The sequence below is a fragment of the Anabrus simplex genome, chromosome 1, assembly GCF_040414725.1.
Source record: "Anabrus simplex isolate iqAnaSimp1 chromosome 1, ASM4041472v1, whole genome shotgun sequence".
NCBI lineage: Eukaryota > Metazoa > Arthropoda > Insecta > Orthoptera > Tettigoniidae > Anabrus > Anabrus simplex.
This window is the reverse complement of record NC_090265.1, coordinates 1,517,783,738-1,517,808,309: the sequence shown is the minus strand read 5'-3', so window position 1 is coordinate 1,517,808,309 and position 24,572 is coordinate 1,517,783,738. Positions and strand designations below refer to the sequence as shown.

The 24,572-nt window shown below is 40.2% G+C and overlaps 1 protein-coding gene across 1 annotated transcript in view; it reads left to right on the top strand.

Annotated features, from left to right (window-relative positions):
* dsx-c73A (doublesex cognate 73A) overlaps positions 1–24,572 on the top strand; it is a 238,307-nt gene that overhangs the window by 74,636 nt on the left and 139,099 nt on the right. The gene's annotated exons all lie outside the window — the stretch shown is intronic.

Below are 24,572 nucleotides of genomic sequence, written 5' to 3'. Positions count from 1 at the left end.
AATGAAAATGCGTATTACTGTAAGACGAACACAGACAGCCAGACCCCAACCGAAAGGAATTGAAATTACGCTGTTAAAATCCACAACCCAGTCGTGAAATGAACTCGTGATCCTCTGAACAGAAGACCAGTACGCTGACCATTCAGGTAAGGAGCCAGATGATGATAATAATATCCGCTATAGTCTTTTAATAAAGCATAAATGATTATCACCATTAAATTTACGATGTCTTAATTGATAATCCTACCAAGTTTCATTGTACTGTAATCGGTCTGACTCAACCCAAACAATTCCTTTGTTAATTCTGTTTATGATGCGAAATAATTCAAGAATGTGTTGTTATTTTGTACAGTAAATTTGCTAAATGAAGGAGCAATACCCTACACCAAAACTGCAGTACGAGTCGATTCGTCAGATAATCTGATTAGTGTAAAGTCTGTGGTTTAGCAGAAACTGAAAATGTTTAGATCAGGTTAGTTGCCACGGGATTTTATATATATAATTTTTAAATTTATTTCCTGGCGTTTTTCCTCAGTTACTTAGGGTTAGCACTGCAGGCGAATTTAAGTCTAATTCTATGACCAGATGCCCTTCATAACGCCAACCCAATGTGCTGGGATGTATTCACTTTTGCGCGTTTCATTGGTGGTTTTATTGCGGTTTTTTGTGTGTGAAAGAATGTGTGTGTATTAAGAAACAAACTTCCAGTCCCAGAGTCAAAGGAATTAGCCAAACCGGACCCGTCGGGAACCGAACCGCGGCCTTCTGAACTGAAGACCGTACGTTGACTATTCAACCAAAGAGCCAAATGATCATTGTCTCCAGGACAGTGTGTGAGTGAAAATTATCTCAAAATAACGACCATCACTGTTGGGTATGTAATTATCAATTTCAAAGCGGGAACGAATGTGCGTTTGGAATAACTTTAATTGGCATTACGGCGTGCAACCCTGTAACATATTGTCGAACACAGGCACCGTTCTAAAGCGATATAAAGTACAATTAAACTGAGCAGTCATAATAGACTATAAAATGTGTGGAAAAAGTGGGATCTGCAGCACGAGATTCAATAGTACACAAGTCCTAGAAAGTGTTTGAACAAAGAGTTGTCCCACTATCTTCTCTAAGCCGACCGTTTGTTCTACATCTCAGAGTAAACGAGGAGGCTGGTGAGAGAAGAGAAGAGCCTCAAACACAGCGTATTTACTAGCTCTGCCCTTAATTCTCTTCTAATCTCATACTGTCCTACTTATGAAATTCGTGTGAAGTACACATAGTGAGAGAATGGAGGAGTCACGTTCCGATATTTCGTGCCTGTTTTAGTGCATTCCACTTGAAAAGTTTGGAAATAGGATTTTTAATATTCTAAATTACTTACAAAGTCTAACATAGGCTAAGAGAGATACTAAAGATACATGAACACAGTGTGGTAAAACTATATTGAAACAAACAAACAAACAAACAAACAAACAAACAAACAAACAAACAAACAAACAAACAAACAAACAAACAAACAAACAAACAAACAAACAAACCGACAAAAAGGAAGCAAAAAGCAATCCAACCTACTTATCAAGGAGCGTAGCCTATCAACGAATATTTTGCACTAAAACATTTGATTTACATCAGAGTCTTCCAAAAGCTGCACATTGTGCCAGCTCAGCAGCTCCATGCCTATTCTATCACAGGTGCAAATATCTGGTGGCTATGATGGCGAAGTAGTGGAGACGAGCGGGAATCTTTTTCGGAGTACAACCAGCAGGAAATCATGTTATGTTACGTTACGTATCTCCAGTTCCATGCATGCTTCAGTTTAAACAATCACGGTTGCAAGATAGCTTTACGGTTGATAATTTTCAAAACTGCTTGCACCTTTGGTTGACTCGTACAATTAAGAAATATCGCGAAGACTTTCTCGCAAAACGCAGCGAAGCAGCTCATTTCGGCCACATAATCCAAACTGACAAATACAGCCAAAGTTTCATAACTGAGATGGTTCTTCCCCAAAGCACATGTGAATTCGATACACATGACGTAACATAACATTCTTGCTGGCTATACTGCGATAAAGATTCCCGAACATCTCGGTATCGTAGTAGCAGGAATTTGCACCTTTGATAGGATAGGTGCAGCCAACTCGCCCGGTGCTGTGATTATTCACGTCGAGCTAAAACTTCATTACGAAATACAAGCGCAACATTTAAGTCATTCGAGATCACGATCACAAACCCAGCATTACACTTTTCTATAATAATAATAATAATAATAATAATAATAATAATAATAATAATAATAATAATAATAATAATAATAATAATAATAATAATTTTGTGTGGCTACTGCTAGCCTGATGCAGCCCTTGCAAGGCAGATATTCCGACGAGGGTGGGCGGCACCTGCTGTGTACAGGAAACTGTTGGTGTGGCGGAGGATAATGTGTGTGGTACGGTATGTGAGTTGGAGGAATGCTGGTGGACAGTACAAAACACACAGTTCCCGAGCCCAAGGAATTAATCGTTTACGATTAAAATCCCTCGACTCGACTGCGAATCGAACCGTGGACCCCGAAACCGAGTACTAAGCCCTGAGCACTTAGCCATGGAACCGGACACTTTGCTGTACTCAAAACTAAATAGTCCAGATTCTGCGGTAGAATAAATACATGCGAAAATGGCAGATGGAGTGTTCACTGTACAGGCTACCGACGGACAACCACAGAGGGTAGAAATCTTGGCAGCTCTGATGTAAATGGATGGAGCAATGTTGATAACCATCGAAGCAGTAACACAGAAGAGGGCCCATTCAATAGGAAAGCAACATTAATTCTGAGGATATTACCAAAATACTCTAACTGTAGGTGGCAAAGTCAGGTCACTACAAGTTACTACATACTTTTTTTTAAAAGTAGCTAACATATTACAAAACCTGGTAACTTATTCTCTTGCCGGATACTTCTCTGCATACATGTTGCATGAAAAATGCTGCACATTTTTACGTGCGAGAAAATTACACGCTTCAAATTTACTACTACTCCCCCCAGAAACACAATAAATGCCAGAGATATTCATAACCATACCCACGATATTTTAATGCAATTATCGTCTATGATATTTGAACTAACTCCATTGCCTAACCATATGTAGCTTAAAGTAGAAAACAGGTAAGAGGAATGGTTCTAGCCACCCCAGAAAAATATAACGTTTTGATTGATGTCGACTCCCCAAACTGCTTCTGTTCAAATGTCGTTCTGAAAACGGTTCACTCACTTTTCGTGTCAACATTTCAGAAACAACAACAACAACAACAACAACAACAACATTGAAACTTCTTCGTGCTCTTCTTCTTCATGACCTTTTCCCAATTACCTGGAGTCGGCACTTTGAACTATCTCCTTAACTTATTTTATGGTCCAACCATTTCAAACATGTTATGTTGTAAGATCACTCGTTAAGGAAAATAAAGCGCATGGCAAGAACTGGAAATGGATAGAAAGCAAAGCAAATATTCTCAGCAATCTTTTAAATTCCCACCGTCGGTAGCGCTGATGAATATGGTTTCCCGTGGTTTCCCATTTTTACACCAGGCAATGCTGAACCAGTACCTCAATTAAGGCCAAAACTGCTATCTCTCCAATCGTTCCCCTTTAAAGAAGTCTTTTAAACATATTCTCTTTACAAAAATATTGAACACATAACAGTGTATAAAGTATGCAATTTTTCAGGATCAATTCAATTATAACTGACCAGAAAAGCTCGTGTATTTTCTTTTCGTCCCAGAACAAAAGTTTGATGAACTTTGGAGCAGACAATAGTTATCATTGTAATTACCAGCATCAGGAATCAACTCTGGCCAAGTATTGGGATATCTGCTCCGGAGTAAGAAGTAAAGAACTACCCTAACGTTCTCCACAAGCGAGTGTTGGGGAGGACATCCAAGATAACTACCCCCAAACCGAAATGATCACTATCGACCCGGTCGCCCCAGACTGCCTCAAGAAAATATTTTCCTCGTGTCTGTGATATAAAACTTTTAAGTTCCGTGTCATTCTGTCTAACTAGTTATTAATGAACTTTCGTGACTTATTAACTCTTCTGTAATCCCCTCTCTCCGTTGCACTTCGAATTTCAAGCTTCTTGCACTCTTCTTGAGGCTCCATTTACAGTCGTCAAGCGGAACATAACTCACTGTCTAGAACCAATGCATTGTTCCACTACATTTCCTACTGTCAGAATATACAAGTATATCCCTGCAGTGAAAGAGGAGTATGCTAAGTAAGGGTACCTAACACTAGATGAAGGGGTAAAACAATCATAAGTAACGCTTTACAAATGTTTCCTAATCCACATATGTGAAGACGGAAACGATACTCCAAGTCAAAAACAAGCTCGAATTTTTATTTGAATGACGGGGATGTATTCATTTGAGAGAGTACATTATTCGAGACGTTAACACATTTCAGGCATGAAACTGAGCTTTCTTACAACAGGTAAATTTTGGGAGGAAATGAATTATTTTACAGGTTTTACGTTAACTTTACGATTGCTGTCATTAATGCATTCTAAATAAGATTCCAAATAAATTCTTCTACGCAGTTCATCCAACTCTTAAAACATTTTCATCTGGCAGCTAACGATATGTTTCACACGAACAGGAAATTTGGCACTTGAAAACACCATCAAAAAGGTGTTTAATCCTGAAGTTTTGAAGTTCTTGTAAACTAATCTTAAATTCAAATGTGGTGTTTTAGGAGGGAAACTGAATGTTAAGATGTAACACAATACATGTGGAGAAAGAGGAGATGGGGTAGAATTGTATTTTCATTTCTCCAACATCTTTGGTTTCGCTGGAGCAATACGCTTCTCGTCGCTCCGGAGATAGTGACAGACCTCTCTAGTCAGCACAAAATACACTCATAACTCCCCGAAAGTACTCTCAAAATTTTGCTATCTTAAATGCCTATTTAAAGTTGTTGTTTGTAAATATAATCACATCCGTGTAAAGCCCTACAACAAACAGAACGTCAAACTCAAAAGCAAACCAGTATTTCAGTTATAGCACAGTAACAAGGAAGAATTAAAGCCGTGTTATGCTGGCAAGAAGGATCATGGCAACAAACCGTGTTCAGATAATCACTTTACACCACGAAGGAATGTCAGCAAAGGAAGTTACTCGAGGAGTGGTGGTTCGGGCATGGCATTGTTCCAGAACAACACGTAGTGTTGATGATTTTTAGCCTGCTTAGGCTGTCCACGTTCTACAACTGTAATTGATGACCACTATCTCCGATTGTTGCTTCGGAAGATCCCTGAGCTGGGTCTTATAGCAGGCGGAATTTGAAGGTGCTCGGATACGTCAGCAGATCACCGGCACGTAAAATAACTCTTGAGGGACAAAATTCCGGCACGTCGGCGTCTCTGAATGACTTAAAAGTAGTACGCGGGACATAAAATTATTATTATTATCATCATCATCATCATCACCATCATCATCGAATCCTATAGGACACAAGTCTGTGTTTATATTGGCTACAGACTGCCTTGTGTACAATCAACCTGCATTCACGACGGCCGTGCCCATGCCCACCTCGTAAACCTCGATATTATGCAGCTCTTTACAGATGGACATGAACAGAATTGCCATAGAGTACTATTTTTCCGACATATGGTATGTTGTATATGTCTGAACCATGAATATTACAGAAATCGCGTTATGAGGTGGTGGTTGTGGTGGCGATGATTACTACTTTAAGATGAAGCCCATCGGGTCATCACCAATCAGAAGGGAAAAATGGAAGAGGAATATGAACGTATCGGCCACAAAAAAAAAAAAAAAAAAAAAAAAGGGAAGGACCACGAAGGCAGTGAAAATGAAAGACTCCCTAGGCCTTGGAAACTTAATACCGTCGGGGTCGGAAAAGAACAAGATCTGACCAAGGGAGGCTAAATGGGAGAGCTGAAAGTGAGGAATCCGACACAAGTGCCAGTAATGCCAGACTCAGCTAGGTGACCGTGGTAGCCAACGCACGCCCCCTTGTCGAGAGCCGCTCGTCCCCCTTTTACTCGCCTCTTACGACAGGCAGGGGATACCGTTTATGCCATCTACCGCCCCCACCCACAAGAAGGACACTAGGGTGCTAGCCAGGACATCGTACTCTACCCGATACCTGGTTGGAACAAGGACGTTGATACGTCACACTGCACTTGTCATCCACTTCATCTCGTTTACAAATTTTTAGTAGGCAATACTATTCAACAAACGAATCTAGAATTTTAATTTGACACGAACTACAGATGCGCAAAATGCGAGATCTTGAAGAAAAACAAGTGCCAGCTCAAGCCATCAATTTAAATGCAATCATCCATTCGTATACAATTCAGTCATTAATACATTTGGATGGCAAATTAGCAGATGCAATTTTACTGTTATTAGAGAGCCAGGAGGTAATTTCCCAATGGCATTAGACACAGGAATAAGTGAATTCGTTAACGATCTTGATAAAGTGAATATATATATAACTGTATATTGTCCGCCTCCTTGGCTGAATGGTCAGCGTTAGAGACCTGGCTGGCTCGGGGATTTTAATCGCGTGTGATTAATTCTTCTGGCTCGGGGACTATTTTTTGTGTCTGTCCCAACACTCTCCTCTCCATATTCACACAACACACTACCAACTACTATAGAAACACGCAATAGTAATTATATCCCTGCACATAGGATTGCGTCAGGAAGGGCATCCGGCAGTAAAACAGGCCCAATTCCACATGTGCGTCACAGTTCGCATCCGCGACCCCACAAGTATGGGAAAAACAGTAGAAGAAGAATAAGATATAATAACTGTATAGATTTAAAAATTCCCTATGGGAATCAACATCTGTATTATATGTATTATGTATACATTTATTACGAACAATCTTTTTCTTCGTACAATATTTACAAAATTATGTTATGTTCTACGAGTTTTATGAATTTATTATTGTTTTTATACAAAATTCTGCATAGCTAATGTGATTACTAATTATGTTAAATATTCACATATTTGACTCTTCCAAGTAAGGACATTCTTCCCCTTCCCTCCCTGAAACTATTCGCCATTAGCTGCTAAGAATTTGCATAAAACTTAGTAATTTAATGTACAACTTCTTTATTGCTAGTATTTTAATGTCGCATTAACAGATCGAAGGTTTTCGGCGACACACAGATCGGAAAGGGGAAGGAATGGGAATGTTGCGGCCGCGACATTTGCCTGGTGTGAAAATGGGAAACCACTGAAAACCATATTCAGGGCTGCCAACGATGTTAATGTAGACTACTTATTGTCCACCAACTCCCATCTCCATGTCTGAGGTGTTGATTGGGTAGGGTCCCTTGTGCTGTACATTAGCCTGGAAGCAGTCTTTGATATTGTGCTTCCCGTTGAGAAAGTGTCCTAAGCCTAGAATGATACAAAAATCCTAGTTCAATGGATTTCGAATTGAATACACATGAACGCGGTTATTTCAGAGAGAGCCTGAGTTCTATTTCCGAATTAACAGAATAAAGAAAAGACTGGAAATGGTAGCAGCAGGATGTCACGGGACGCGCTCGTGGAGCTCCACAAGTGTCGGGGAGCGTGACATGGCACGCACCAGTTCCCGTCTGCTCCACATAGGCTAATCGGGGGCGATTTGCTTGCTCTCATGATCGAACGGTACTTGCATAGTGTTTACCCACCACTTCAACAGTTGCTTTCATTATGATACTAGACTGCCATCAAAACATGCCGACCAACAGTTTTATTTGACGAGTACTTCACCGGCCACTGCAAATTAAGTAGCTGAGGGAGAATACAGAGTAAACAGTGACAACTCAACAATGATGTTTGCACACATAGAAGGAATATTTAGGAACTAGGTCACAATCAAACGTTTAAACATCATACACTAGTATACGAGTACTGATACGTGGAGTTAAAAATGGAACTGGTCACTGCCGCGTTCTGGGAATTAGCACAGTAGTTTCCTGACCAGTTAGCCAGTTTAATTCCCGACTCCCTCATGAATTTTAGACATGATTGAGGTACCAGAACGTTCAGCCTCGGATAAACCAACTGAGAAGAAAAGTTGACATTCCACTCTTTGCCATCTTAGAAATATCCTTTCCGTGTATGCCTCCATTAACTCAAGTTGAATGCTAGAATATTAGCATTTCGTTATGAACTCTAACCCCAGTTAACCAATGTAGAGAGATTCAGATATTATAAATAAATGTATTGACAGGTTCACTTGTTAAATACATATCGTGCTAATTATATTCAACGTTAATTAAAACATTGGAATATGTTTCGGCCTTTAATTTTAACCTTCTTCAGCTATAATCAAAATTGATCTACACATTTTAAAAGTGAAATTTCATTTACAAAGATACAACTAAACCATACATATTAAAAACACACACATTTTCCTGACGGAAACACTGTCTGTTTGCACTTTGGCAGCAAACACATAGAAATATAGCTGAAATATATAAATAAGCGCATAAAATAACAGATTTCTCTTTTCGTGTTTGCAGAATTTCGTGTTTCGATCAGGAAGGCCGTTGATATTATGCTAGGAAATACGTATCTAGTAGCATTTCACAAACGAGGGTAACCTATCTCAATTCCTGTTGTTGCTCAGTGAGAATACCGTAATGTCAAACGGATGCGGTGCGGAAGTTCAGCTGTCAGTGCGTATGGCTGCATAAACACACGACGTGACGTAACAAAGGGCAACGCACTTGCTTCTTAGACATGTCTCGCTCTTGTCACCGTTGACCTCCGCATACTGCATTGGAGGTCGCGCGCGTTCCATACCCAGTGACACTATTACGGTATCCACCACATCGACCTGAAAGTGAACACCAGATAATGAGTATATGTAGATGTGATGGATTCCGAGGCCGTATGAAACACTAAAGAGATCGTCCGGACTTAGAAAGTGTTCATTTGAAGACTATGAAATAAGAAAGTGAAAGTCAATTTGTCTTCAGTTACATACTTCCATAAGAGAGTATAAATGATACACCTCTCGATAAGACTACAAAGCCAAGTATGAGTGGTTCGATGCCAGACCGTGGATAGATATTGAAAATTATCCGACGGGTTCACGTATGCTTTATGCACATCCTGGAATAGAACTTTTTCTCACGTCATCAAGTGCCCTTCTTATTCGTTAACTCAATGGATTTCACATCCCGGAACAAACATTTCAACTATGCTGTTATCGGTGTCCGACATGATTAAAATAAAGACAAAGATGGTCGGGGCTGAAAAATAATTACAATAACAATGTTATTAGTTTTGTCCGACTCCTTGGCAGAATAATCAGCATACTGCCCTTCGGTTCAGAGGGTCCCAGGTTCGATTCCCGACCGGGTCGGGGATTTTAATCGCTTCTGATTACATCTTTTGGCTCGGGGACTGGGTATTTGTGTCTGTCCAAACACTGTCCTCTTCATATTCAGACAACATACCACACTACCAACCACCACAGAAACACACAATAGTGATTACATCCATCCACACAGGGTTGGCGTCAGGAAGGGCATCCAGCCATAAAACAGGGCCAACTCCTCAAAAGCGACGCAGTTCGCACCCGCGACCTCACAGGTGTTTTACGTCTCATTAACTACTTTTACGGTTTTCGGATATGCTGAGGTGCCGGAATTTTGTCCCGCAGGGGTTATTTTACGTGCCAGTAAATATACCGACACGAGGCTGGCGTATTTGAGCACCTTCAAATACTATCGGACTGAGCTGGGATCGAAACTGCGAGGAAGAACAGTTTACTAAGGGAAGTCAAAATGAAATAAAAGAAGCGTGAAAAATAAACGGAGTAATACTATCCACATTCTCACCATAATAATTTACATAAAGCTAGTTTACCTGAATGCACACTTCTGATCCTAATAAGGGCAACTGTTATGAGCATGACTAATACTCGTAGTTACCACTGGCTAATAGTTTGGGAAAGTGAGGTTCTTCGTTCCAGTTTCGTTTACTACATTACATCAAGTTAGCTGCCTAAGTCGTCTTAAAATAATCCGGTGCAGAATTTGTGCAAGGTGCCATCTAATAACATGGCACAGAAGTTACCCACACAATGGAAACAGGTTGTCGTTGGAAGATTGTTACGACAGACATTCAGGATCCATGCTCATTTTTCGGAGATAAGTTCCATAAAAAGCACAAAGCCTGAATAAGAGAGAAGTATATTTTTTTAATTTACTGTCCTTTATAGAGTTATATTAATAGTCTCTAGATGTTGGCGGCCTGGCAAGTGACCTTCCTTCATCTACAAACTTTTGCCAAAGGAGCCAGAGAATAGGCAATTGAGATGTATTCACGAGCAATACAGTATCAGATTGCATCATAACCAAAATGTTTCGCAGAGCTGAGAATTGAATTCGAAGTCTCCCGCACCCTGATACGAAAACTGTAAATAACAGAAATGAAAACATTATGGAGAAATGTTTTTTTTTTTGGTTAGTTGCTTTACGTCGCACCGACACAGACAGGTCTTATGGCGACGATGGGGCAGGGAAGGGCTGGGAGTGGGAAGGAAGCGGCCGTGGACTTAATTAAGGTACAGCCGCAGCATTTGCCTGGTGTGAAAATGGGAAACCACGGAAAACCATCTTCAGGGCTGCCGACAGTGGGGTTCGAACCTACTATATCTCGAATACTGGATACTGGCCGCACTTAAGCGACTGCAGCTATCGAGCTCGGTATGGAGAAATGTAGGCTGAATGAACGAATAAATGAATGAATCAAGCAAAGTCACTAAATAAATATATAAATAAATGAATTAATCAGTAATCAATTAATTATTATGAACCGGGCAGTTCTCCAACAGCATAAGAAAAGTGTCCTCGAACACATTACTCGAGAAATGTGCATGATACAGTATACACAATTATATTAACCAAATACAAAATTGTACCACTTAAAATGACACAAGAGAAAATTAAGTATGCTACATCTGCCCTAAAATCCATTCCTACATACTCGAAGCCACTAATATCCCAAATATACGCTAATTACAAGATGTAAAAAGGCTGAAGATGTCTCGTCATAAACGGAAGTTCATGCATTTGTATATTTTTTCATAGGAGTCAATATGCCTTTGCTGGCGAGATGTAGTATTTACAGCGCACTATGTCTTCTGGTATGTGTCAGAATAAATTTGTTACTTTCATTGACCTGTCTCAGTCTCATCCTTGGCTTTGGCAGTATGGAAGTGACCGAGGTATGTGTGATGCTAGTAATACCATTCCTTCTGCAGTTAGTCCCTGTTATGAATGGTGTGAAAATGGCACTCCTAGGGTCGGTTGGTGCATACATTTCAGTGGGCTTGGCAGACTGATATGTGAGCAACTTTGGATCGGTGAGAAAGCAACGGTAAACCACATCACTCCTCATTTCCTTAGTATGCCTCTTCAGTGACGCCTAGGCTATCTGTGCCAGTTGTTGGCGGAACTGTGGAGGATCAAACCAGCCTTCGGGCTGAATACCCAATACAGGAGTCAATATATGTACGCCTATACATTATGTGTACGTATCATGGACCTTTCAGTTATCTGAATGTGATTTTTTTTTTGCGCATTTCGTGATTTTTACAAATGCGTCGTATTTTCAATGTGTTAATTATCTATATGACATATTTTAAGTAGTTCTTTTAAGGATTTTTCTTTATTTTTTCCATCTGGATCATACAATTAGTAGTAACGCTGCGAGTCATGTGCAAAGGAGCTGTACTGATGTCATATGATGAATAATAATAATAATAATAATAATAATAATAATAATAATAATAATAATAATAATGTTATTTGTTTTACGTCCCATATGATGAATCCCCTGTTGCGTCGTCACTGTATGCTTTGTGCGAGGCCGGGAAGCCCGTACCTTGCAGTATTGCTGTAATGGTGATATGAATTGGCTGCATGGTAGACTAATTAAGTTACGGATATAATGTGTGTGTTAAAAGTGAAGCGAATTTTATATTAATATTATCTTAATCATAATGAAATGCCGAAAGTTAGATCAACTTCTAGTGGTAGATTAACTAACAGAAGGAGTTTCAGGTGTCTTATTATTTATATATAAGAGGGCACTGTTTTATGGAGCATGTGAGAAAAATGTAAGGATTTACTTGGGTAGTTCAGCACATAAATACTGCAAAATATGAATAGACTTTAACCAGAAAATTCGCATAGAAAGTGCCTGTTCAAAAGCAACAAGTTGGCTAGACAATTCTGCACAAGTTATAGGAAAGGCCTATTAATAGATGTGGGAAGGAAGCGGCCTTGACCTTAATTAAGATACAGTCCTAGCATTTGCCTGATGCGAAAATGGGAAACTACGAAAAACTATCTTCAAGACTGCTGACAGTGGGGTTCGAACCCACTATCTCCCGGATGCAAGCTCACAGCTGTACGCCCCAAACCGCATAGCCAACTCGCCCGGTGGGATCGGAAAAGAACATGGGTTGACCAAGGGAGGTCGGATATGATGAAAGTGCGGTGCGTGGCACAAGCAGAAGCAATGCCAGGGCTCAGCTAAGGGCCCCGTGGTCGCCAATTCACCCTCCAAAGTTAAGAGCCCCTGGGGCCGCGAATTAAATATTTTGAGGACAGAAAAGTGAAGACGTCAAAGATAGGAAGAAATGTGTCAATATTAGAACAATTACTACTGCTCTATGCTCTTCTAGGAGCCATACGAACTATTACAATATTACTAACATTGCAAATTTGTTCAAGCGCACACATCCCGATATTAGGAAACTCTATTTTCTACCTTACACTTCACTACTTAATGGGATTTTCATGAATCACTTGAACTATAACAATTATAAATTGCTCGCAGCTGTATAAATTAGGAGTTAAAATATTACCTTCTAATGTCGTGAATGGACCAGTCTCAAGATAAACATTAGTGCACCGCAGTCGCGGTAAATTAAATACTACTTTGTCACATTTCACGTACTCTGCACTCCAAGCGATGAACTTAGCAAAGCCCATCCTACAAATAATCACCGATGCAAGCAGAAAGCACTAATGTATCTGGCTAACGGTAATTACGACAAATGGACGAATTGGATTCATAAGAAATCTTGGAGAACTGAAAATCTGCTATAATGTAAGTTGTTGTTTAAAAACTGGAGTAAATTAAGCGATAAGAGTGGCACTCATGAAGAACTGCCTTTTTAGTCATTACACCCAACAAGAACATTTTATATGACCTTAAGTCCGAGCGCTGGTGGTCAAGTAGTGCTTTCCGTTTGTTACTGCCTCCTCTCCGTCCTGGCCACGAGATGTTAAGAGTATGATTCTGTAGCGGGGATGAACAGGGGATATCGGCCGAAGATAACAATGAAACATGGACTTCTAGGAATAAAATGTTTTTTCCTCTGTACTAATATCCACATCTATCCCTCCATCTGTGATGTTATAACGGTATTTGCTACGTCTTCTTGTATATATTTGATAACTTTGTTACCTTCGCCGAATTGTATCAGTCTGATGTTCGGCTTTGACAGTAGGGAAGTGATAGAAGTATGAGCGTTGCTAATAGCCAGCCAGACCTGTGACTAATGGTCTGAATGTGTGGCTTGTAAGGTCAGTTAGTGTAAGCATTTCTATGGTCTTGGTACACTGATATGTAACGGTAACTTCTGACTAAGTCGGGAAAGCATCAAGAAACTACCTCGTTCCACCATTGCCTAGTACGAATCTTCAACGAAAACCGAGCTTTTTATGACAGCTGATGGTGGAACTATGCGGAATCCAACCAGCCTTCCAGATAGCATCTCAATGCATAGGATAAAGTTAAGTAACTCCGTGATACTAAGCTTTCTCTGCTAGGGATTCGGAAACTTTAGACCACGGTTGTTTTCATTTGTTTCATGCGAAAGAGGGATGTCCTACGAAGCATTTCTTGCATATATATTACAAATATCTACATGTTATTTCTAGGAATTAACTTACAAATATTGGTAGTAGAAGTAGGTAACTTCGTGATATTCAAGTTACTCCATGATAGTATGCTGCTTACCATTAAGAATATTTTTTAATCATGGAAACTAGTTTTTTATGTAATGGAAGTGTTCAATTAATATGAATAAGTTTCAGTTATCTTTTATTGGCCATATTGAAACTTTGTATCATACAAAAATAGTAATAAAGAAAAAAAGAGCCAAATATATTCCACAAAAAATATGCACAAACAAAATTCTGCTCTTGTTTTCAGTCTGCTTGACTGTCCTTAATCACTACCTGATTCCTGACAGCCATCACACATAAAATAGACATTATCTAACACTTTCTGGCACTTCACATGGGATCAGACATTACAGAACTGGCCTAGACTGATTTATCGTTTTCATGGATTTGCCCACTCCTGACGTCGTTGGCTTGTTGTGGTTTGGCGAAATTACCTTCGTAGAAGGGTCACTTCCTCTTCCTTCCTTCCTTCCTTCCTTCCTTCCTTCCTTCCTTCCTTCCTTCCTTCCTTTCTTTCTTTCTTTCTTTACACTCTGTTTGGCACGCAGGGAGTTTCAAAATGTCTTCTAGAGTAGCCGTCAACTTTTCACATGATTCCTGCCTCTGACCCTGTGTAACAAAGTAAGGAGCAAGAGCATCATCGGAAACAGCATCTTTGTTGTAGGGGAAAACCCCAGTCCTTGCGAAGCTGTTGCAGATAGTGATGGTCTGAAAGGCGTCTTGGTAAGCTGTAGCCAGAAGGCTGTTGAAATCATAGAGAACTGGTTTCTCTCCAGGATGATCAACCAAAAATCTAGCCAACTCTTTCTTCCATGATTCGTTAAGAGGTTTACAAACCCCGACATCCAGAGGCTGGAGAAGGTAAGTAGTGTGGGCCGGGAATGTCACAATGTGGACATCATTCTCAGCTGCCAAAGACTGCATCGTTGTTATGTAGTTCACTGTCTTCACTTCAAGTTCAGGTGGCATAACAAATGGCTTTCCAATTTTTGAAAGAGTTGCGCTTCCTGGATCGTCTAAATATTTTTTGCAATATTCCTTAAGTGTACACCACGGGATACCAAATCGTTTACTGGCCTTGTATACTGTCCATCCTTATTCTTTCACCAACCGCAACGCTTCTTTATCCCGCCTTGGCACCATCTCAGCGTCCAACCTAAGAAAAACGAACCTATTGCTAAGCTCACCCACCTTCAACGCGTGATACTATGTGCATGCAAATTTTATATGTGAATGATCTGTATCTTACTTGTGACTGGTGTTAAAATGAAACTTATACACTAGAATAACTGTTTGTAAGAAACTAATATGTTCACTACTTATTTCACTGCCTGTGCACGACCTGCTCACATAACAACATAATAGGAATACATTCTTAAAATCTCTTTGAACTGCTCAAAGATGGAGCGTGAGGGTTTGCTAGACTCGTGGATTCTTCTGTCATCTACTGGCAAAATTTTGTAACCTTTCGAACTGAAGCAACGTAGTGATACAGGAAATACGATTTATCACGGAGTTACTTGATATCACGGAGTAACTTGACTCTACCCTATATACACAAAACCATAAAAATATTGTCTTTAATCTTAACAACACATGAAATACACTTAGAACCCCTATAATGAAAACCCAGTCCGAGAGTACATGATATCTCATTTTTAATTATGCAGCTGGCATAAGCGATGATTAGCCGGCGTCGTGGTGTAGGGGTAGCGTGCCTGCCTCTTACCCGGAGGCCCCGGGTTCGATTCGCGGTCAGGTCAGGAATTTTTACCTAGACCTGAGGGCTGGTTCGAGGTCCACTCAGCCTACGTGATTAGAATTGAGGAGCTATCTGACGGTGAGATAGCGGCCCCGGTCTAGAAACGGCCGAGAGGATTCTCGTACTGATTACACGACACCTCGTAATCTGCAGGCCCTCGGGCTGAGCAGCGATCGCTTGGTAGGCCAAAGCCCTTCAAGGGCTGGAGTGCCATGGGGTGGGGGTCATGAGCGACGATTAGGTACAACGAGTATGATAGGAAAATCAGCCTTTCCAAAACTAAAGTGATGTCAGTAGGTAAGACACTTAAGAGAAATGAATGTCAGGTTGTAGTCTCCCAGGATGGTAGTATAGTAAGTGAGATTGAATCAAGGTTCAGCAAAGCTAATGCAATCGGCTCGCAGTGGCTATTAACAGTATTCTGCAAGAAAACAGTCAACTCCTGAACGAAACTATCTGTACACCGCTCTGTTTATAGACCAACTTTGCTGTATGGGAGCAGATGCTGGGTAGACTAAGGACATCTTAGAAGTAACGTAAATGAAAGTAGCAAGAATGTTTGCTGGTACGGACAAGTGGGAACAATGGCATGAGGGTACTCAGAATGAGGATATAAAGGCTAAGTTAAGAATTAATTGGATGGATGAAGCCGTACGCAGAAACCAGCTTAGGTGGTGAGGCCATGTGAGGCGAATGGAGGAGGGTATCTTATTTACGAGAATAATGGATTTGGTCTTGGTGGGTAAGAGAAGTAGGGGGACAGCAATACGACGCTAATTAGACTCAGTTTCTAATGATTTAAAAATAATAGGTATAGAACTGAACGAGGTCACAGAGCTAGTTACAAATATAGGATTCTTGTGGCGTTTAGTAAATTCCCAAAGCCTTGCAGACTGAACGTTGAAAGGCATAACCGTCTATAATGAATATGTATGTACGAAGAACGACGAGGTTCGTAGCTTTGATAATGTTCTTTTTCAACAATTTGCTTTACGTCGCACCGACACAGATAGGTCTTATGGCGACGATGAGATAGGAAAGGACTAAGAGTGGGAAGCAGTAGTGGTCTTAACTAAGGTACAGCTCCACCATATGCCTGGTCTGAAAACGGGAAAACACGGAAAACCATCTTCAAGGCTGTCGAGAGTGGGTTTTGAACCCATCATCTCCCGAATACCTGTATAAGTTGCATTAATAGTTATTATAGTTATTCATCCATGTTTCATTTTATGGGATAGCAGGCCCAGGGAGAGTGTTTCTCAAGATGATTTTATATCGCTTGAAAGAACAGTATATACACCGAGCGAGTTGGCCGTGCGGTTAGGGCCACGCAGGTGAGAACTTGCATCCGGGAGATAATGGGTTCGAATCCCACTGTCGGCAGCCCTGAAAATGGTTTTCCGTGGTTTCCCATTTCCACACCAGGCAAATACTGGGGCTATACCTTAATTAAGACCACGGCCGCTACCTTCCCACTCCTAGGCCTTTCCTATCCCATTGTCGCCATAAGACTTATCTGTGTCGGAGCGACGTAAAGCAAATTGAAAAAGAAACAGTACAGGGTATTTAAAACAGTTAACATTTTTCCAAAAGTTTACGAACTATAGGTCATGTGCTTCTATATGTAATCTCGATATATACTGAATACCGAGATTTCCCTCAAACGTTTCATGATTTTATCTTGCATGACGCTCAAGTAATTTCACGATCGGTTCGAATGCGTTTGAAAGTTTCTCAGGACGTATTTCGCTAGAATTCCTATTGTAGGTCAGTGAGTATCAACATGACGCATGAGTTCTCTTAACGTTACAAATTGAGTTATTATCCTACAACGAATATAAATTGTATTCATGAACTTCACAGAAAAATACAGCGTAACATAAACTGAGTGAGTCGTCATTGTAGTATTACTGCATTCAACTATGACGGCCTCAGTCTTTTTGAGTTAGAAAATCAACCTACTTTGCTGAAAGTATTAAGACAAGCCCCATGACAGGAAGCTGCGCCGTTCGAATATCAAGGTTTGAATTCTGACGTAGATAGTGTGTATGTTAAACCTATATTCCGCGTGGATTTATCCCACAATAGTAGGTTTTCCATCTGAGGTATCGGTGGACAATTTCAAAGGTACGCACAGTTACAGCAATTCTAGTTAAACTTTCTACATCGGACACCATACCAGGGCATGTTATAAACTTGAACACTGTAGGCAAGTGCAGTCTATAACTACAACTGACCCAAACTTCTATATTGATATAATAAAACAAGAACTAGGAAAAATGACATCAATGCCTCCATCAGTTCCGAAATCTGTATATTCAGTATACAATTCTAGGAGGAAAATTACTAAAAGTAAGACCTTTTAGTTATTGAACAGCTGCACTTAGGTTCAGAGTTCAGATCAATAAGTGTAAGGGAGGTCTTTCATATTGTATATACTAGTGGTTGAATTCTTTGTTAATTTATGGCCAATATATTGTGGCGGATTATCGGGGTCTTTAAAAATAAAATTACGACACAAGAATGCTTTACTATCCATTAAATGTATTGAACTATTATTTACAGTTAATCACAAGTTCGCTCGCGTTTCAGTTTTCCACTCGACACATTTTTTCTAACGATCGTAAACACACACACAGTCGGGCGATACACCGCTCACCGGCGCGTCGGACTCCTCGTCCCCAACACAGTTTCTCATAGCACAGTGTTGTCCCAGAACAAGTAACAAAATTGAGTAAGTTCTAAGACTACCATGGCCATCGTAACCTGAGAGTTGAACTGCAGAGCTACAAATACTTTCCAAAGACATAAGCTATACTGTAAGATACTATAGCGACCCCACTTGCTGCGCCTGAGGTGTGATTTATGGGGAGTTCTCTAGAATAGCTACTCCTCTGTGGCCATTGCGATCTTTCCGAATTAGCAGTTCCTTGTAATGTAGTCTGGATAACTGATAATAATTATTATTTCATGTGGCTATTTCTGGCCTGGTGCAGTCCATGTAAGGCAGGCCCTCCGACGATGATGGGCGGCATCCGTCGTGCGTAAGAAACTGCATTTTATTGTAATAGAGGATAGCGGTGTGCGTAATGTGTGAGTTGTAAGGATGTTCGGACAGCACGAACTCCCAGTCCCAGAGCCAAAGAAATTAATTTAAGCTTAAAATCTCTGACCCGGCTGGGAATCGAACCCGGAGCCCTCTGAATCGAAGAGCACTATGGTGACCATTCAGCCAAGGAGCCGGGCTGGATAACTGATCACCAGTACTGAAATGGTTTATAAAGAAAAGAAAAGAAAAGAAAAGAAAAGAAAAGAAAAGAAAAGAAAAGAAAAGAAAAGAAAAGAAAAGAAAATCGGAACAACACACTTTCTTACAAAATTATCACATTCCCCAGCTGTGAGACATTCTAAAATGTTGAGATACTTGGCTCCACTATGGGAAATCTTTGGAAACTCGAAAATTATTCGCAGTATAATCTTAAAGGCTTGCCAGAAATATTATGGATAATTTTACTTCACGTCTACGTGGGGGCTTGCATTCCATTTGAACTTTTGAAATTAATTAAGTAATTAATGAACGTAGGCTTTCGTGGCTCATAGTATTAACGTAAATAAATATATGAATACTGGATTAAAGTCACTATATTTATTTAATGAAGCCGAGCTTTCAGCCAAATTGCATTGGCCTTCATCAGCGACAGTGAGTACTAATCACAGGCATGCCATAACCATGGCATCGCTCATATAGTGGTATTAATCACAGGTACTGTTGACCGTACCGCGCTCCTGCGTGCTACTAATCACAAACCTATTTGGTACCTAACATAGCGGCACTACGCGCAAGTAAAAGCGACCCATGGTGTTCCCCGCGCGGTGGCACTAATCACAAGTAGTTTCATGGTTCTAGTACAATCATCCCTTGGTCGCACCTTTTAGTCGCCTCTTACAACATGCAGGGGATACGTGGGTGTTTTCGTCTGCATTCCCCACCCACAGGGGTTGTGTGTGTGGTCCGCGAGATATATTTTATTTCCCTCAAGTCCGCCGGCAAGCCGGTTAGGACCCCCCTATCCACCACCTGGGACGCGCTACGTGGGAGTATCACCTCCACCCCTGCTACGCCAGCGTAATAGGTTCGTGGAAGGTAGAAAGGAATGATAAATCTACCACCATTTAAGTTGAATAATAATATCAAATTTGCGTTGTGATCTGATTCAGTGTGTGATAGGATAAGCATGGAATTTGTATACCGTACTTTTTAACAGAGTTAAAGCAGTAACCGCAGCAATGTAACAAAGTACCGTAGCAAGAAGAACTGCAACAACTTTTGAGGTTTTCGTGAATTGGAATCCAAGTGTTAACTGTCATTGAGTGGAGAATAAAAAACAAGTATTGATAGAGAATTATGTGAATAGAAACAAGTGCGGTTATAGACCACAAAAAGGTTAATTTCAGATTTTCAGTCTGCACCAAGTAAATGAGAAAGTCTCTCACAGGAAATGAGGACTATAACAGCGAATTATGTTTTTGAAATCTAAATAAAGAATATGATAAGAGCACCAAGGGACAGGAACGGGACCATACTGGGGAATTAGGGTATAAAAGTTAGGTAACACAGGCAGACAATGGTATTTAGGCTATACGCCTATTGATAATTAGGCAGCAATGAGGGTTGAGGACAGAATGAGTTACAGTGGTCTAGCGAAAAGCTTTTACCTCTCTTCTTCATTGTATATAGACCATTTACTTAACGACATGTATTTTAGCGGTGGAATTTATCTTGTAATCAGTTCGGCTAATCTTTAGCCTGGTTGTGATGTGCGAGTGTTGAAAACTTCAGCTGGAACTTGAACTTGAATAAATCAAGTATGATATCAAAATTGGTATATCAAAGTTATTAAAGACGGAATGGAAGGTAGGATAAAATAAATTGGAACAGGTGAACCATTTCTTGCACCATGGATATCCCCTCCCACCCCTAAAATGGCAATATAGTGAGATAACAGAATCTAGATGTAGGAAAACTAATGTAGCTAATGTACATATTGCTAGTGATTTAACTTCGCAATAACACATTGAACATCGAAGTTTTCAGCGATGCAAGAATAGGAAAGGGTTAGGATTGGGCGCGAATCGGCCATGACCTTAAGCATTTGCCTGGTGTAAAAATCGGAAACTACGGAAAACCACCTTCAAGGCTGCTGACCATATTTCTTAAGAAGGGAGTTAGTTCGAAACAGTCCGACTCATTGGCTGAATGGTCAGCGTTGAGGCCTTCGGTTCAGAGCGCCCCGGGTTCGATTCACGGCCGGGTCGGGGATTTTAACCGCGTGTGATTAATTCTTCTGACTCGGGGACTGGTAGTTTGTGTTTGTCCCCTCACTTCCCTCTTCATATTTAGACAACATACTACACTACCAATCACCAGAGAAACATGCAATAGTGATTACATCCCTCCATATAGGGTTGGCATCAGGAAGGAGAATTTGCTTTACGTCGCACCAACTCACTTATGTTTTATGACGATGATGGGATAGGGGAGGGCTAGGAGCGGGAAGGAAGCGGCTGTGGCCTTGATTAAGGTACAGCCCCAACAGTTCCCTGGTGTAAAATGGGAAACCACGGAAAACCATCTTAAGGGCTGCCAACAGCGGGATTTAAACCCGCAAACTAACAGCTACGAGCCCCAAACCACGTGGCCACTCGCTCGGTAGCGTCAGGAAGCGCATCCTGCCATAAAACAGGGCCAAATCCACATGTGCGACACATTTCGCACCCGCGACCCCGCAGTTGTGAGAAAAGCGAAAGAAGAAGAAGAAGAAGGAGTTAGTTCGAAACATATGTTCTTTACATTGCCCTGCATCCCGCGACTCCAGTGTGAAAGCTGCATGGACATTTTATTTGTTAGATAGGCTGACGGACATGTAAGTAGTAACAATTAGTTCTGATACAAAGAGATAGGAACAGCGAGAACTCAGAACTAAGAGGTTGGATGAAAATCAACGTAGGTTGATGGGTTAAAAGAGCAGAATGAAGGCAACTAATAAAATCAGCTGTGGTACCGGTACGTCAGAGAAGCGGGGCTTTGCTCATCTTGGCCAGTACAGCTGAACGACAAATATATTTACAATGAAAATGTACGTATGATTCTAATTTGACGAATGTCACAACTGAGGAGTGTCTGTTCAAAAGGTGCTATTTCCACTTCCAGAAAATAAATCAGTATTTCGTCCACATAGTGAATATTATCGATTGCCATGAGCAATTCAGACCAGGAAGATGCAATGTCTTAAAAGTTGTAACAAACCTGATCATGGACACGTTCCATGTGCCTTTTATTTTACGTTTCTTGCGCTTTTTCCCCACAACTTTCTTAAGGCGAAAATAGCACATTTTGAACAGACACCCCTAAATTTCTAGTTTGACGTTTCCAAACGCCTACGTACGTGCCGAACGTGTCGAGACAATGAATTGGTAAATAAGCAAGCAATGACATTAGAGAAACCAGGGGCATAGCTCATAAGGTACACAGACCTAATTTATTTACAGAATCCACTAGTAGAACACATTTCATAATGAATATATTTAATACATATACTTAAAAAAACGTAGCAAACGCGTTTTTAAATTCAGAACTGAATGCTGCATGATAGTTTTTCTCGAAGATCTTAAGTGATAAGAACGTGATTCAATTCATTTGTCTAGTTCTCGTTTCAGTTGTTTGCGTTTTTCCGGTTTCTTATGTAGCCGGTCTTCTGTGTTGGGGATATGGTTGTTTTCTACCACGATTTGTTTTATTATTTGTATTTCGTTGTTAAAATCGGTTTGGCTCATTGGTATAGTTATAGCACTGTGTATCATCGCGTTCAGTCCTGCTAATTTGTGTGAAGCTGAGTGATGTGAATCTAGGTTTATTGTGTGTGATGTTTGAGTAGGCTTCCTGTATATCTTAGAAGACAGTTTATCTTCACTTCTACTGATCGTGATGTCCAAAAAGTTGATCCACCCATTGTGAATTTGAACACATTGCGTAAAGACTTTAGTGTGTTTAGTAAGTGTTCTGCATTTGTGACGTTACTGTAATACACGCATATTACGTCATCCACGTATCTCTCCAATGCATTATTCCTTTGGCGCGACGGTCGTTTAAGAGCTTGTTCTCAATGCTATTTAAGAATATATTCGCTATTATTCTCCATAATGGTGAACCCATGGCTAATCCTACTAAAAATACAACGGAAAAACGTAACAAATTCATACCGAAGACGATAAATATATGGTTCTTAATTTCGTGAATAAAACACGTACAAAACAGCTAATGCGTTCAAAGGGAAAGGATTCAAAATAGCGTTAAGAACAAACAACACATTACAAAAAAAAAAAAAAAAAAAAAAAAAAAAAAACGATAAATGAATGAAAAGGACAACTTTTATAAATTAGGAATTTATTAATTTAAAGGCCAAGAATCAGAATGTAAAGGACAATTTTTATAAATCAGGTATTTATGAATTCAAAGGCAAAGAATCAAATTGTAATACCATGTACATCGGCCAGACGAAACGTAATTTCCACACCAGATACAAAGAACACAAAAACGCAGTTAAATACAACAGGCACTCAGCATTTGGTGAACACATATAGGACAACTCTCACCACTTCACAATAATAATAATAATAATAATAATAATAATAATAATAATAATAATAATTGTACGGGAGGTACACCAACCCCGTGCATTTAAAACTAGCGCCTTGTAGAAGGCCGTCTATAACAGGAAATCTGAAACTCATTTCGGAAATAGTTTGAACATTTCTCGACAGATGTCGCTACTATTAACTTAACGTGCACCCTCTGGGCCCTCTGGGCGTGAAGATGAACTATTAATTTTCAAATTAATTTTGTGGGTCAAGGTTTCCTGAACTCAATTGTTTATAGTTTATTTTCGGTGTTCTTAAGTTATCAACACTTCTATCTCTTCTCGCCAACTTAATAATATGTTAACCAATAAAAAAAAGTAAATTGTACCAATCACTGTTTTTGATATTTATTTGGTTGTCCAATGAAAATTGGGGTGTGTCAGGGTTTCGGCCCAGAGAAATCTAGAACCTTCCTCTCTGTTATAAAGCTGGGACATTTCGAGCCACGTTGTCTATGTGATCGCTCCAGTCAAGAGGTTTGGAGTGTGTTCGTAGCGGAGGCAGGGGGAAAGGCTCCCTCGTCCATCTTCGGGAGGTCCACCAGCTCGAGGTAATGGCAGATTCTGTTTAACAATGTAATAGTCATTAAAAGCTAGATCGAGGGGAAGGTTCAAATTTCTTTCGCCATGTAACTTTTATTTCTCAACGTAAATTCTCAAACAAGTCTAAAGAACTTAACCGAACTTAGGGAATAAAGAGTGAGGAACCCTCTTGTATTCCCTCCCAACTTGATATTGAGGTGACTATGATTTTGTAACCTTTAAATCTATCTCTTCATTCTGTAAACTTTCCATCTAATCACTCCGTAGTATAGGCTTAGCCTCTGTAACATCGGGCCACATAGGGCTTCAAGTATTTTCATGTGAATTTCGAGGAGTGCAAGTGTTCGCCTTCTTAACATTTTGATTTTCGGCCAGTAACTTTAACCTTTCGTTTTTATCCCTGTTAAAGTCAATTTCATTCTTTTACTTTTAAGGTAAATCAGACTGTTGAGCATATAAGACAGTGTCTACTGTTTGGTTCTGTTAAATGTAGGTAGGTGCCTTAATAGGCCTGGAACTTGTCATTTTGGAGGGTAGTCTCCTAGGAAGTAA